This window comes from Trachypithecus francoisi, unplaced genomic scaffold, assembly GCF_009764315.1.
Source record: "Trachypithecus francoisi isolate TF-2019V2 unplaced genomic scaffold, Tfra_2.0 Contig00586, whole genome shotgun sequence".
In the NCBI taxonomy this organism is placed as follows: domain Eukaryota; kingdom Metazoa; phylum Chordata; class Mammalia; order Primates; family Cercopithecidae; genus Trachypithecus; species Trachypithecus francoisi.
Window position 1 is genome coordinate 6,167,559 of NW_022680749.1, and position 14,477 is coordinate 6,182,035.

The following is a 14,477-nucleotide window of genomic DNA, read 5'->3' on the forward strand; positions in this document are numbered from 1 at the left end:
TGCCAAGAATGGTGGCAGGGTAGTGAGTGAAGGTAAGTGGCATGAGGGTGCATACAGTGTCACTGGTGCCACTACTGGCTGGGACATGGAGTCTGGGGAGAGTCAGGAGATGAAGCCAGATGGTTGGCTGCAGTCAGAGAATGGAAGCTCTTGGATTTCTGACCAGTTGGGTTTGCACTGCATTTAGAGGACAATGATAAGCCACTACGATTTTCTGAGCCAGAGAGGGAAATGCTCAGAACTATCCTTTCACCTGTTAAGTGTGGCACTCGAATAAATTAGGACGTATAGAACCCAAAGACAAGAAATGAGCAAGGCCAGAGACATCTGTTATATCAGCCCAGACCTCAGAATAGGAGCTCGGACTAGGCAGGGTACTGACGGGTGGTTATGCTAAAGGAACAACTATATAAACCTGGAGACTGAATTAGCTGTTGGGGAAGGGGTGGTGAGAGGAAGAAGAAGTGAAGATGACATTGAGATTTGAGCCTGCGTGATGGGAAGAACGCACTGTGACCAGAAAAAGGGAAGTGGGGGTATGAGCTGGGTGGGGGGAGGGAAGATGATGAGTTGAACATGTAGAGCTGGAGATGCTTGAGGACAAGGTGCAGATATCTAGGAGTTAGGTGGCACTGTGGAGTTCAAAGGAGAGATCCGGGCTACACACAAACAAATAAATGGAACACAAAGTGAGTCAGCTGCACTGAGGGGTGTGGCTTCAGCCTTGGCAGGGGTAGAACTCTGTGGGAAGGAGGGTAGAGCAGGGATTCTTAACCAAAGACTTGTGGATAGGGTTCTTGTTTGAGAGTGTCTATGAACTTTTAAACATTTTAAGCAGAATGTTACTATGTATATTAAAAAGGCCACAATCTCATTGAATAACTTACTCTAAACAATGTTAAAACCTACTGATACAGTATATATAGAAGAGCTGGGCTGAGATGAGTCTCATGGAATTTTCACATCGTAGGTAGGAACAAAATATTCCAGCCAATCTCTGCAGTCCTGACTGTCATACCTCAGACTGTGGTGGCTGTTTTTTTTTTTTTTTTTTTTTTAATCAGGGCCAGACTGTTGGGTCAAAGTTGTCTTAAAAATGTTTCTTCTTTCCAAGACATTCAATGGGGAAGAATAATCTTTCAACAAGTGTGCTGAGATAACTGGATATCCACATGCAAAAGTATCTATCTGGGCCCTCTGCCTCTCACTAAATACAGAAGTTAACATAAAATTGGTCAAAGACCTAACTATAATAGCTAAAACTATAAAACTTAGAAGGCAGCATCCTCAAAGGCATAATTTTTGTGACCTTAGATTGGCCAATGATTTCTTAGATATGGCACCTAAAGCCCAGGCAACCCAAGAATAAACTGAACGTCATCAAAATTCAACTTTTGTGTTTCAGGGACACTATCAAGAAAGCAGAGAGACAACCTGTAGAATGGTAGAAAATATTTATAAATTATATATCTGATAAGAATCTAGAATATGTAAAGAACTTTTATAATTCTACAATGAAAAACATGTAATACAATTAAAATAGGCAAAGGATTTGAATAAACATGTTTCCAAACAAAATATAAAGCTGGCCAATAAGCATATGAAAACATGCTAACATCATTAGCCATCAGGAAAATACAAATGAAAACCACAATGAGATACCAGTTCACACTCACTAGAATGGCAATCATCATCATCATCATCATCATCAGATAATATCACAAGTTGGCAAGGATGTAGAGAAACTGAAATCCTCATACATTGCAGGTAGAGAGGTAAAAATGGTACAGCTACTTTAGAAAAACAATTTGGCAGTTTTTCAAAAAGTTAAATATAGAGTTACCATATGACCTAGAAATTCTGTTTTTAGGTATATAACCAAGAAAATTGAAAATACATGTTTACGCAAATAATTGTACATAAATATTTATGGCAGTATCATTCATAATAACCAAAAATAGAAACAACCTAAATGTCCACTAACTGATGAATGAATAAATAAAATGTGGCATATCCACATATATATGGAATATTATTTAGCCATAAAGAGGAATGAAGTACTGATACATGCCACAACATGGGTGAACCTTGAAAATATCATGCTAAGTGAAAAAAGCCAGACATAAATGGTAACATATTATATAATCCTATTTAAATTAAATATCTAGAAGAGGCAAATCCATAGTGGTTGTCAGGAGCTGGGGGAGGAGAGAATGGGCAACAATAGCTAATGGGTACAGAGTTTCTTTTTGGGGTGATGAAAATATTCTGGAATTAGATAATGGTGATGGCTGCTCAAACTTGTGAATATACTAAAAACTACACGTGGATTTTATGGTATGTGAAATTATACATGAATAAAAAATTTCTTCTGTCTTCTCAGTTTCTGATTGTCCTTAAATGGGATGAAAATAATGTCCATTATCCAAGAAGAAGGAAAAGCATGAACAAAGTTACAGAGGAGGAAAAGTAAAGAAAGTTGTTAGGGAATGGTAGATTTGGATGGAACATAGGTGTATGTATGGGAGAATCAGGAGAGGAAGCTGAAAAGGTTAAGTTGGGACCAGAATAGTAAGTCAGTTGGTCAGTCATTGAGTGAGTCACACATATTTGAGGACTTACTCAGTGTCAGCCACCGTTCTGGGTATATGAATGAAAAGACCTGGTCCCCACCAACACAGGGTTGAGCAGCCTAGCTCTGGTGACATTAAACAAATATTTAAGAAATCATAAGGCTATGAAGGGTGGTAAGTTGAGAGTGCCATAGAAACATGTTATGGGGGAGGCTATTTGGTGTGAAGGAATCCTGGAATATTTTCCAAAGGAGCAGTTAGAGGTGAGAAGGGTCCAACTTGCTAGTGGATTTTAACCAAAGAAGTAGGCAACTGGTAGCCCTTTAAAGGGGTCATGGCTGGTGAGATAATCAGAGCAGTGCCATAGGAAGATTTAGCCAGTCATGGTTCTTAAACTTACCATACAAGCCTCTTTGGGGTGCTAGTCTTGCCCAAACACCATAGCCTGCCAGCAAAGCAGGGGAAAGATGAACCTTCCTCCAAAAGTGACGGTTTGTGGGCTGTGTTTAGAGGACCTCTCTGGTATGCTTGCTCATCTTTCCAGAAGTTACTGGAGAAACGACACCAGTGACCTTTCATGAGAAGATGATGGACTAGCACAGCAGGCCTCTCTTCCTACTCATCACGGTAAGCAACTAACCAAGGGACTTTCTTGGTTTATTTATTTTTTGGTCAGGCAGATAGAAAAGTCATCACATAGCTTCAAGTTCCAGGGTTACTTCTTCACCTTTAATTTGCCCCATTGGGAATTGTCAAAAAGAAGTAAATCATGACATATATATCCTTTAAGTATGTGTGTGAGTACCTGTGTCAGGGAGAGTTAGAGAACAGAGTATTGAAAGTAATATTATTAAATACACACATTGTGTATCATATATTAAATATTTGTTACATATATTTAACAGTATCATTCTTTCCTTCCCCACCACATATGCATATATATTCATTCATCATTGCCCTTTCCCATAGAAAGGTCTCTAAGTTCTGGTCACAACAAGACTGAAAAAAGGTGCAGAGGCTGAAAATAGCAGAACTGCAGCCTTGAACCTCGTGCTTTACTGACTGGCCATAGTGTTACCCTTGATGTAAAGACTATGTTTTAGTTTTGATGTCCAAAGGTGAAGGGAGTGTTTGTCCTTCTGACCCAGAGCACAGCTTCCTAAAATTGTTCTCTTGACTCTTGGGAGAGGATCCACTTGAGTTCTCTACTGGCCACTTCCAGAGAAAGATACTTGAAAAAAAAAAAATTTCCATAGGTTATTGGGGAACAAGTGGTGTTTGGTTACATGAGTAAGTTCTTTAGTGGTGATTTGTGAGACTTTGGTGCACCCATCACCTGAGCAGTACACACTGCACACAATTTGTAGTCTTTTATCCCTCACCCTCTTCCCACCCTTTCCCCCCAGAGTCCCCAAAGTTCATTGTGTTCCCACACCTTTGCATTCTCATAGCTTAGCTCCCACTTATGAGTGAGAACATACGACGTTTGGTCTTCCATTCCTGAGTTACTTCACTTAGAATAATAGTCTCCCATCTCATCCAGGTCCTGCAAATGCCGTTAATTCATTCTTTTTTATGGCTGAGTAGTATTCCATTATACTACTCACACCACAGTTTCTTTATCCACTCATTGATTGATGGGCATTTGGGTTGGTTTCACGTTTTTGCAATTGTGAATTGTGTTGCTATAAACATACATGTGCAAGTGTCTTTTTTGTATAATGACGTCTTTTCCTCTGGGTAGATACCCAGTAGTGGGATTGCTAGATCAAATGGTAGTTCTACTTTCAGTTTTTTAAGAATCTCCACACTGTTTTCTATAGTCATTGTACTAGTTTACCTTCCCACCAGCAATGTAGGTGTGTTCCCTGTTCACCGCATCCATGCCAACATCTATCATTTTTTGATTATGGCCATTCTTATAGAAAGAAGGAGCCAAAGACTTTTAATTCTTGTCCCACAGTCAGTGGTTCTCAAATGTGGGGATAAGAATCCACCTGGGGAGCTTATCAAAATGCAATCCTGTCCGGGTGTGGTGGCTCACAACTGTAATCAAAGCACTTTGGGAGGCTGGGGCGAGTTGATCTCTTGAGCTCAGGAGTTCGAGACCAGCCTGGCCAACATGGTGAAGCCCCATCTCTACTAAAAATACAAAAAAACATTAGCCAGGTGTGGTGATGTGTGTCTGTAGTCCCAGCTACTTGGGAGGCTGAGGCATAAGACCTGCTTGAACCTGGGAGGTGGAGGCTGCAGTGAGCTGAGATCATATCACTGCACTCCAGCCTGAGCGACAGAGTGAGATTCTGTCTCAAAAAAAAAAAAAAAGAAAAAACAAAAACCATGCAATTCTCACTCCCAGATTTTTCTTCTGACTTAAGTAGGTATGGGTGAAACCTTGAGATGTACATTTTGGAGAGAATCAATGATCCCGCTACAGATGTCCACTTTAGGAAGCTCTGCTCTGGTTCCATGCCACCATGCAAGGTGGGCCGAATGCAGTGGCAGAAGGACTATTGTGAAGTCAGGTTTAGGATTAAATCCTGGCTTAGCCACTTGCAAACTGTGTGACAGTAGCCAAGTTACTTAGCCTCTCTGGGCTTTGTTTTCCTCATTTTCAATAAGGGGATAATAATATCCACACATGTTGCCATCCCAGATTTGCATTTAACATAGGTCCCTTTACTGCCTTATCTCACTAGTTTGACTCATTTACAGATTATAGGCATAATGGCAGGGAGAGGGGAGGGATATGAGGGAAAAGAGAATTTTAAACATTTTGTTTTTTAAGCTTCTTAAATCCTACCTCATAGGAGGAAAAAAAGACAAAACACCATTATTTAGGGCTGACCACGTGCTAGGCCTTGTCAGTGCTAAGAGTACTTTTCAGATCCAATGTAACTCAACGCTTCACTCACTTCACAGACTCTCCCCTGGGCCCTGTGGCTGGGCTTCCTGTTTCCATATCAAAATTTAGTTTGATGAGCATTTGTGAAGGGAGAGCCAGGCACCAGGCTCTATGGGAGGTCCTGAGTGGGAGAGAGGACACAAATGTGGATGACAGGTAGGCCTGGGCTCAAGGAGCTCCCCATCTACTGAGGGACACAGGTCTGGGCATGACTACAATATGGACCAAGGACTGTGGGAGCTCAGGGGAGGGAGACACTAATTCCAACAGATGAAAAAGAAGGAAAAAATTCCATTGGGCAAGAGTTCTCATGACCAGCATTTGATTGCAGGCTTATTAAAGATGGGCTATTTTTTTTTCCCTGTTGACTCTTCAGAGTGCCCTGAAAAGCCTTGGGCCCTGTGGCTCCTTGATGAGTTCATTAGACTCACTGACAAGTCCTGCAGACTTTTGCTTCTTGATGCCAGCTGCGTGCTGCTCTCTGAAGCTCCTTCTTTCACACCAAACAACAGTTTCCAGGGCTGGTGTGTGTTGAACAGTCTGGAGCGATTCTTGCCTTGATTTAATAATACATACTATTGCAGGAAAACCTCTGTGAAAGTAGCCACCATCCTGTCTGCCTTTTTATTCTGAAGCTCCTGTTGCTCTCCCAGCCCCATGTTCTCATGCACACTGTCACAGTGAGTTGTTTAAGTGCTCAGATGTTATTACTTCCTGGGGAATCTACTCCTCGGAGAGTTAAAGTTTGGCCTGTGTCCTGGGCTAGGTATTCCTTTTTCCTAGGATTGACTTTCTGGAAAGGAGGGTGATCCAGCCTGTTGGACTGAGCACAGTGCTTTGAGAAAAGGGGAGTTTAGGAATGGAGCCCAGAGGAAGCCCCGTGGTTAGGAGGAGTTGCCCGTTTTAGCTGTCGGGATGGCAAAGATGGTTTCTATTTGGCCTGCCCTGTTGTACTTACTGGCTGCTATTGGTTCATTTTGTTTGGGAGAAAAAAAAGAAAAAAAAAAAAGGAAAGGAATGTGGCTGATTGTTGAAGAAGCTTTTGTTCAGTGGGAAAAAGTGCTTCTACCTTACAACAGGAAAAGCGTCAGTAATGGCAGGAGAAAGCAAAGTGGGCCATCTCTTCATGGAGCCATCTGGTGGCTCTTCGCTGTAAGCACCACTCCTGGAGTCTCCTGTGTGGGTGCAGAGCTCACTCCATGCCTTTCTTCTTGGAGAAATGGCCTCCTTCAGTGCAGAAAGGAAACTCCTCCCCGCCACGGTGCACCAGATGGCTACCCACTTTGATTGGCTTCATCAGGGCTTTTAGGGGCCTGCAGGACCCGCCCCTGGGCTTTGTTCTCAGCCTCTACTCCAGATGCGCTTCTCCAGCTCCACCCCACCTGCCCTCTGCCCTCCTAGGGCCTTTGCATTTCCTCCCTCTGCTCAGGATGCCTTTCTCCAACAGCTTCTCAAGGCTGATTCTTTCTCATTGCTTCTGTTGCAACTCAGAGGAGCTTTCCTCAGACAGGCCTTCCTGGACCACTCTTCTTAAAGCAGACCCTATCCAAAGTCACTGTTCGTGACGAGTGTCGGCTTTATTTCACTCACAGGATACTTAGTGGCATCTAAATCTGATTCATTCATGTTCTTCCCTCTTGTTTATTGCCTGTGTTAAATGCAAGAGAACAAAGCCTTATCTGCTTATTTCATCTCTGTCTCCCTAACATCAAGAAAGGTACCTGGTTTGTACTGCGTGTTCAGTAAATATATGTGAAAAAATGAATGAAACTGAAGACATAAAACATAGAAAGAGAGGTGCTTTAGAGCCCAGATATGTCTGTCTGAGGCTGTGCTGGAGTCCTCCTCATTCCCTCTGTGTCTTCCTAGATAACAATCTGTGGAAGGGGCTATTTCTCTGGCCAGCATCCATTTTTCTCTGGGATTCTATTCTGGTTGGCAGGAATTTGGTTCTTCCCACCATCTAACCCTCCCGGGTCCCTTTCTTGGTTCAGTTTTTCCTAATGTACATTCACACTCTTTAATAGCTTTAACAGGAACTGTTTATAGGGGGAAGCTGTCTTCCAACTTTGAAGTGCTATGAATTTTAGACATTTCTAAATATTCTATATAAAAGCGCTGAACCATCAAGAGAAATTCATACCTCATCTGATCGCACTCTCCTGGTTAGCTTCCCTCACTGTGGACAGCGCTTGGCCTGCACATCCACACTCCTTTGCAGCCAGCAGCTGCCTCTTCTCTTGATGCTGCCTTTTCGTTGCCCAGCCAGCAGCCAAAGCTCTATCTGCCCAGTATCATTAGAGAAGAGCCCACAGATTCCAGGGAGCAGCAGCTCATTTTTAGTGAGGTTTCCCCTGTACTTGGGCTGGCCAATTGTTCTCCCTCAACCTTTCCTTCAAGGTTTTTTTTTTTTTTTCCCCAGTCGTGCGTGTGTGTGTGCGCGCACGCATTCACACACACGTGCATGACCATTGCACCCCACATAGAGCTCCAGCCTCGTCCAAATTGCTGGTTCTTCTCTTCATTCTTCTCTCTTTTTCTCATCCTCATTCTGCCTGGATTCTCCCAACAAATTCCAAATTTCTTTCCCATTTGGTATTTAGAAAACATAAGCTTCAACCACCAACTCAATACACTGTGAGCATCTCACAATTTCTCCAGATTCCCTGGGGATTACTGTTTTGTAATCACCCCTGGCTTCTAATTCCCGCTTTTAAAATTTGTGGCTCTATGCTTTCTGTTGTTCTAATCCATGTTTACTCATACCTGAAATTGAGCCTCTTCCCTGAGTTCACCAACACAAACAAAAATCCCCACTTATTCATGAAAGTTTGTAGAGAAGATTTTAAAGTAGATTTAAGAGGAAGATGGAGATGGTTTTATTGCAACAGCACGCAGTCACATGTGAAAATAGTCATCAAGTTCTGCCCTCCCATCCTTCAGATTTTTCACTGGCCATTGCACCCCACATAGAACCTCAGCCTCGTCCAAATTGCTGGTTCTTCTCTCCACCCTTCTCTCTTTTTTCTCAGCCTCATTCTTCGTGGGTTCTCCTGATAAATTCCAATTTTTCTTATTAGTTATGCAGAGCAATTCAACTCTTCCCTGCTTTTCTTTCCACATCTTGCTCTGGGTCCATTTTGCATATCCAAACTCATCAAGGTACTCAGCAGATTCAAAGGGTTTCTTATTTATGAAGAGCTGCTCTCCATAGAAGGCAATAGTGGTTTAAGCAGCATTTCCTTCTCCTTTGTAAGCAAGTTATTCAAGAAAAGGCCAATAGGAACCTGATGCCCTGTGTGTCATCCAAATAAAGAATCCACAAAATACCAAAACTAGGAGTGGCTTCTCTGAGGACCTACTCATTGTCTACTTACTGTCTATTTTGAGAGGGCAAATGGCTCAAAGAATCCTGTGAGCCACTGAAATCAAACTGACAAAGCTTTTAGAGTCACTTTGCCTCCATAGGGCAACTGAGAGTCCCTAAGCTCTGTTTGCCCTTCTACTGGGGCTGTCTTTCCATGTTGGGTGAACTAGCAGTTTTAATGAGCTTTTCTCAGCATGAAACTTAGTAAAAAAAGAAAAACAAAGAAAAGAAATCATCTTTCCACCTTTTGCACTGGCAGCAGAAGAGCTGTGTTGGCAAGGGAAGATTTATTGGGGCTGGAGTTGTTCTTGGAGCAGGTTGCTCTGTGGAGGGAATCTAGGAGTGAGAAAGAAATCAGAGTCATAGAATGTGCGAGTGGAGGGGTCCTCCATAGAGAAGCCCCTTCCTTTGTAGCTGGGGAATCCTAAGCCCAGAGCAGTGAAGCGGCTTATTTGCCCAAGGTCACACATCAAGGCTGTGTAATTTATGCTTCATTGTTCAATCTGGCTAGGGAAGTAGGAGCCCCTTGGTCTGCCCTGGCTGCAGAAATAGGCCCACATAAGGGGTGTCAGGGTTGTTTTAGAAAACCCACAGCACTTTGAATCAAGGAAAAATGAGTCAATTGCTTCTTCTTGTTCGTTCTTGAACTTTAAAAATCTGAATTGCGGTTCAGTATTTGAGGTGGTATGTGCATTTGGTTGAGGGGGCGGAAGGTGACAGGGAGGATTCAGAAGATGGTGATTAGGTTCTTTGAGATGTCTGGGGGAGGAGGAAGAGCAGGGAAGGAGGCGGGTTCCTCCTTAGTGGTGGAAAAATAAATGTAAGTGGGTCAATTTGATGTCAGCTCTTGCCCTTCTAGACTGCAATGAAAATAATATGCGTCAAGTTTTTCTCTGGCAGAATGACTGCTATGTACACTAGAATCAGAGAAAAAAAATTGTTGCATAGGATGGCTTGTGGTAGAGAATCTGTTGTGACCAATTTAATTCAGCTCAACAAGAAACTGTCAAGCAGTGATTATACACCCATCACAAGGTCAGATGTGTTGTGGGGAGCAGGAAGAAAGGCTTTCCAGTATTACTACATCCAAGACCTGACAATCTATTAAGACCCACCTACAAGGAGCAGATAAAAAATTGGATTCAATAGCTTAAATGCCAAAAGTCTTGGTACAGAACATGTATATTCTGGAAAGTTGTGAGGAAAGGGGTTGGGGGAGGGGTCATGAGGAACTGGAACCTCAGACAGAGTGAAAGCTGTTTGTTTTGGGGACTGTGTCTTCTTCTGTGTTTTCACTAGAGAGAGACTTTGTCCATAATAGGTGCTCACTTAAACCCTCCTCAGTGAAGGAGGGAAAGTAGGTGGGCAAAAATAGAAGAGAAGATGCAGAGGTGGTCCAGAGGTTTGCAGCTGCAAAGGCCAGACCAACTCAGCAGAGCAGAGAGGGCACTTGGTAGAATTGTAGGTAGGACCAGGAGGCTGAAATATTTGCAGATGCAGATTTTGGACTTGCTCTGTGGCCAGAGGGAACCATAGGAGAGGCAAGGGCAGGTGCTTTGGAAAGTACGCAGGCCTGTGGGTGAGGATGATGTGGGTGCTATACTGGGCTCTGCCCGGATGCAGCTTCGGAGGAGCTATTGAATTCTCTTTGCCTTAGCTTTTTAAGGCAAAAAGCTAAGGCAAAGAGATATATGTCAGATGTAAGGCTGGACTGTGAATTCTCTTTCATGTTTACCCTGCTAAGGAATAAATCTGAGAATGATGTGCAGGGTAGACACTTGGAGGCAGAGAAACATTTTGGTAGTGGGAATTCAGGGGCTGAAGACCTGGACCAGGGTGCTAGTAAAGGGAATAGCAAGGGAGGGAAGGATTTGAGAAATTTGGAAGTGATTATAAGGATACCTTTAGATATTACTTAACAGAGTGGCACAGTTGGCATAATGGGAAGAGAGATGTTTTGGAGGGTGGTATTTGGGGTGTGGGATGTCTCTGAAGCAGCTAGAAATGCAGGATTAGAGGTTGACAGGTCAGGGCAGGCTATTTAAAAGTAGGTCCTTGAAATCAGATGAAATTGTTTTGAATCCTGACTCTAATGACCCTGGGCACATGACTAGAGTAGGGTGAGCAACTCTTCCAGCGTGCATAGGGCATTCCCAGCTTTAGCACTGAAAGCCCCATGTCTTGGGAAATTCCCCAGTCCCAGTCAAACTGGGACAGCTTGCCTGAGACTGTCCTGGTTTAAAAACTGCAAGGCCTGCATCCCAGGAACTACTTTTGTGGTGGGCAAAGTGGGAAAATTGGTGAAGCTACTCCATAAATTTTAGCCTCAGGCTCCTCATCTGAAAAGTAGGGATAATAATATGACTTCCTCAGAGTTTACGTGAATTAAATGAGATGATATATGTGAAGTACTCAGCATAAAGATTGGCACAAAGAAGCATAAGAGAAACATTTGTGAAAGGATGAGTTATAGATGAATTCTGCAGGTGAACCAGTTGGGTGCAGAGGAGATGGGTGAAGTAATCCAGCGTCACCATGGGACATCAGCAGAGTCAGTGGCTTTGTGTACAGAACTTGTAGACTGGGATTGACTTGTATTTATGAAAGAAGGCTTGCCAAGAAAATTAGTAATGTAAACAAGGAAAATTTTAGCCCGTTGAAGATGGCAACATTTTAATAATACTTATGCTAATTATAAGTGAATAGGTACATTCCATCAAAGATTTGCAAGATTCTCTAAAGACATACATCCCTGCTTTCTGGCTCAATTGACACCGTGGCTATACGTGCTCAAATGAAATAAACTACATTTTGTTTTCCACATTCTTACATTAATTGGTTGAGGCACTTATTCAACAAATATTTATTGAGCATTTTTTATGTGTTAAGAACAATGCTAGGCTCTATGGAAACCACAAGAAATATAAAAAGTAGTCTGCAATCTTAGAAAATTTACTATAAAGGGGTTTTATCATACTTATTTTACTTATTTAAACATCAACCACCATTTCCCCTACCTAATTCTTTCCCCACCAATATTGGGGCCTTTTGACAGATTTTAATTACCCTCAAAGTTCTAGAAGCCAGAAACAGAGAAATCAGAAAGTCCCCAGTAGGGCATCTTGAAGAGGTAGGATGAGAACAGGAAAGGTAGAGACTAGGAGAGCAAAAGCAGAGAGAATGAGGGGAACTGAGAGAGAAGGGGACAGAAGCAAGGAAGGAGGGGAGAGCAGGAAGGAGGGGAAGCAGGAAGGAGGGGGAAGCAGGAAGGAGAGGGAGCAGGAAGGAGGCGGAGCAGGAAGGAGGGAGAGCAGGAAGGAGGGGGAGCAGGAAGGAAAGGGAGCAGAAGGAGGGGGAGCAGAAGGAGGGGGAACAAGAAGGAAAGGGAAGCAGGAAGGAGGGGGAAGCAGGAAGGAGGGGAAGCAGGAAGGAGGGGGAGCAGGAAGGAAAGGGAGCAGAAGGAGGGGGAGCAGAAGGAGGGGGAGCAGAAGGAAAGGGAGCAGAAGGAGGGAGAGCAGGAAGGAGGGGAAGCAGGAGGAGGGGGAGCAGGAAGAAAGGGAGCAGAAGGAGGGGGAGCAGAAGGAGGGAGAGCAGAAGGAGGGGGAACAAGAAGGAAAGGGAAGCAGGAAGGAGGGGGAGCAGGAAGGAGGAGGAGCAGGAAGGAGGGAGAGCAGGAAAGAAGGGTTTGAATGAAAGAGTCTGAGGCAGGAGAAAGTGGAGAGAGCAGCAAGAGGACTGAGGAAAGAAAGGAGAAAGGAAGGAACCTGTGCATCACAAGTCAGGTGGGGAGGGAAAGAGAACTTGAGGAGAGACGGCAGTTGAGGCTGGAAGAGGCTCAGGGCCTGTGTCTGCTGAGTCTTAGTCACCACCCAATGAATAGAAATGTTCAAATTACGCACACCAGGGTTTTTTTTTTTTTTTTTTTTCCACAGCTAAGAGGAAACTGAGGTAAAGACCAGAGCGGAGGAGGTCTGTAATCCCACTCCAGATCTGCCTCTCTCTCCCTTGTGCCTGGGGTTAATCTCCTGCTCTGGGCATGTGCCTGTCACCTCTTTCTGATACCACAGGAGCCAAGGAGCCTGCCCTTCCTGTGTCCAGCTGAGGCTGGGTCTGCGCTAGCAGGGACCACCTCCTCCAGGAGTCAGCAGCTCCCCTGAGCTGTGCAGGCTGCTACTTCCCCAAACTGCTTCCCTCTCAGAACTGGCTCTGGTGCAACTTTGACAGCACCCTTCCTCTTCCTTCACCTGAAGAGGTTAAGCAGAGTCAGGGAGCACATTTGTTTTCTCCTCCTTTCTTTCATTTTTCTTCAACACTCATTCTCCCTTTCCATTTTTCTGTTTTGTATATCCTAGAGGATTTCATAAAGTAAGAGATTCAGGATAAAATGCTCATCACACTCCAGGCCTCAGAGTCCAAGAGAGGACTTGTGTGTAAGTAATCAGCTCACTTAACCTTGGAGAATGACCAGGCTGGAAGGGCCTTCAGAGGGCATAATAGTTAGCCAACAGCTGGGACCAGAAGGTTGAAAAATTCCATGATCTGAGCCAAGTGGTCAGATCCTCCATCAGCAAAACTCGAAGGCAAGGTCTGGCTAGCCAAGCATGGCTGCCACTATGGGACATCTCAGAGCTGCAGACTGGTTTATCTCTTGAGTTATGATTTCAAGGGACAAAACTATTATAGACTCTAGGCCTGAAAGGAAGCCGTGCTGCTGAATATCAATTTCTGGGCTTTAAAAATATGTATAACCTATTTGAAGGATGCTAAGCTATTAAGTGCAATCAGCCAGGCAGCTCCTTTGTGAACACGCCTCTGCTGTACATCTCAGACCCTTTTGAGTCAGGGCTTCTACATTTCTGACTCGTTCTGATGTTTTGTGTCATTAGACTCTTAGGATGCTTTTAGTTATTACTCAACTGCCGGGACCGTCCATATTCCAAAGAAAGTCATATAAATGGCATCTGCCCAGCATTTTCAGAGGCTCGGGGATAGCTTGGAAATGATTACACTAAATTATGCTTGCATATCACATTATAGTTTGTAAGCACTTTCCCCATTCAGTAGCTCCCTGAATCTTGAAACAACTCTGCCAGATGGGTAGGGTTATCCCCAGTTTGTTCATGAGGAAATGAAGGTCTAGAGAGGTGAACCAACTAGCCAAAATCTTAGAGCCAGTGGTAGATACAGATTTCCTAACTTAAATTGTATGTTTTTCCACCAGATCTATTGCCTGCCAATGACATACAAATGAAGATAATTACTACTGTTTGCCAGGCATCATGCTAAGTGCTTTAACATGCATTTTGCTCATTTAGTTTTCCCGGCAGGCACCTGAGAAATGGATCTTATTATCCCTATTCTACAGATGAAAAAACTGAGGCTTACTGAGATGAAGTAAACCGGACACTGTCACATGAAGTTGTAGAGTATTAGTCCGTTTTCATACTGCTATAATGAACTGCCTGACATGAGGGTAATTTACAAAGGAAAGAGGTTTAATTGACTCACAGTTCAGCATGGCTGGAGAGGCCTCAGGAAACTTACAATCATGGTGGAAGGTGAAGGGGAATCAAGGCACCTTCTTCACAATGTGGCAGGAAGGAGGTGTGCCAAGTTAAGAGGGGAAGAGCTC

General features: G+C 43.6%; 1 long non-coding RNA gene across 1 annotated transcript; it reads right to left on the minus strand.

Moving 5' to 3' along the window:
* Nucleotides 1-8,333: 8,333 nt before the first annotated feature.
* LOC117086110 lies at nucleotides 8,334-14,477 on the minus strand. The gene is made up of 2 exons (XR_004438205.1): nucleotides 14,354-14,477; nucleotides 8,334-9,181 (listed from the first exon to the last, which is right to left on the minus strand). It is a non-coding gene; the product is annotated as an uncharacterized LOC117086110 (long non-coding RNA).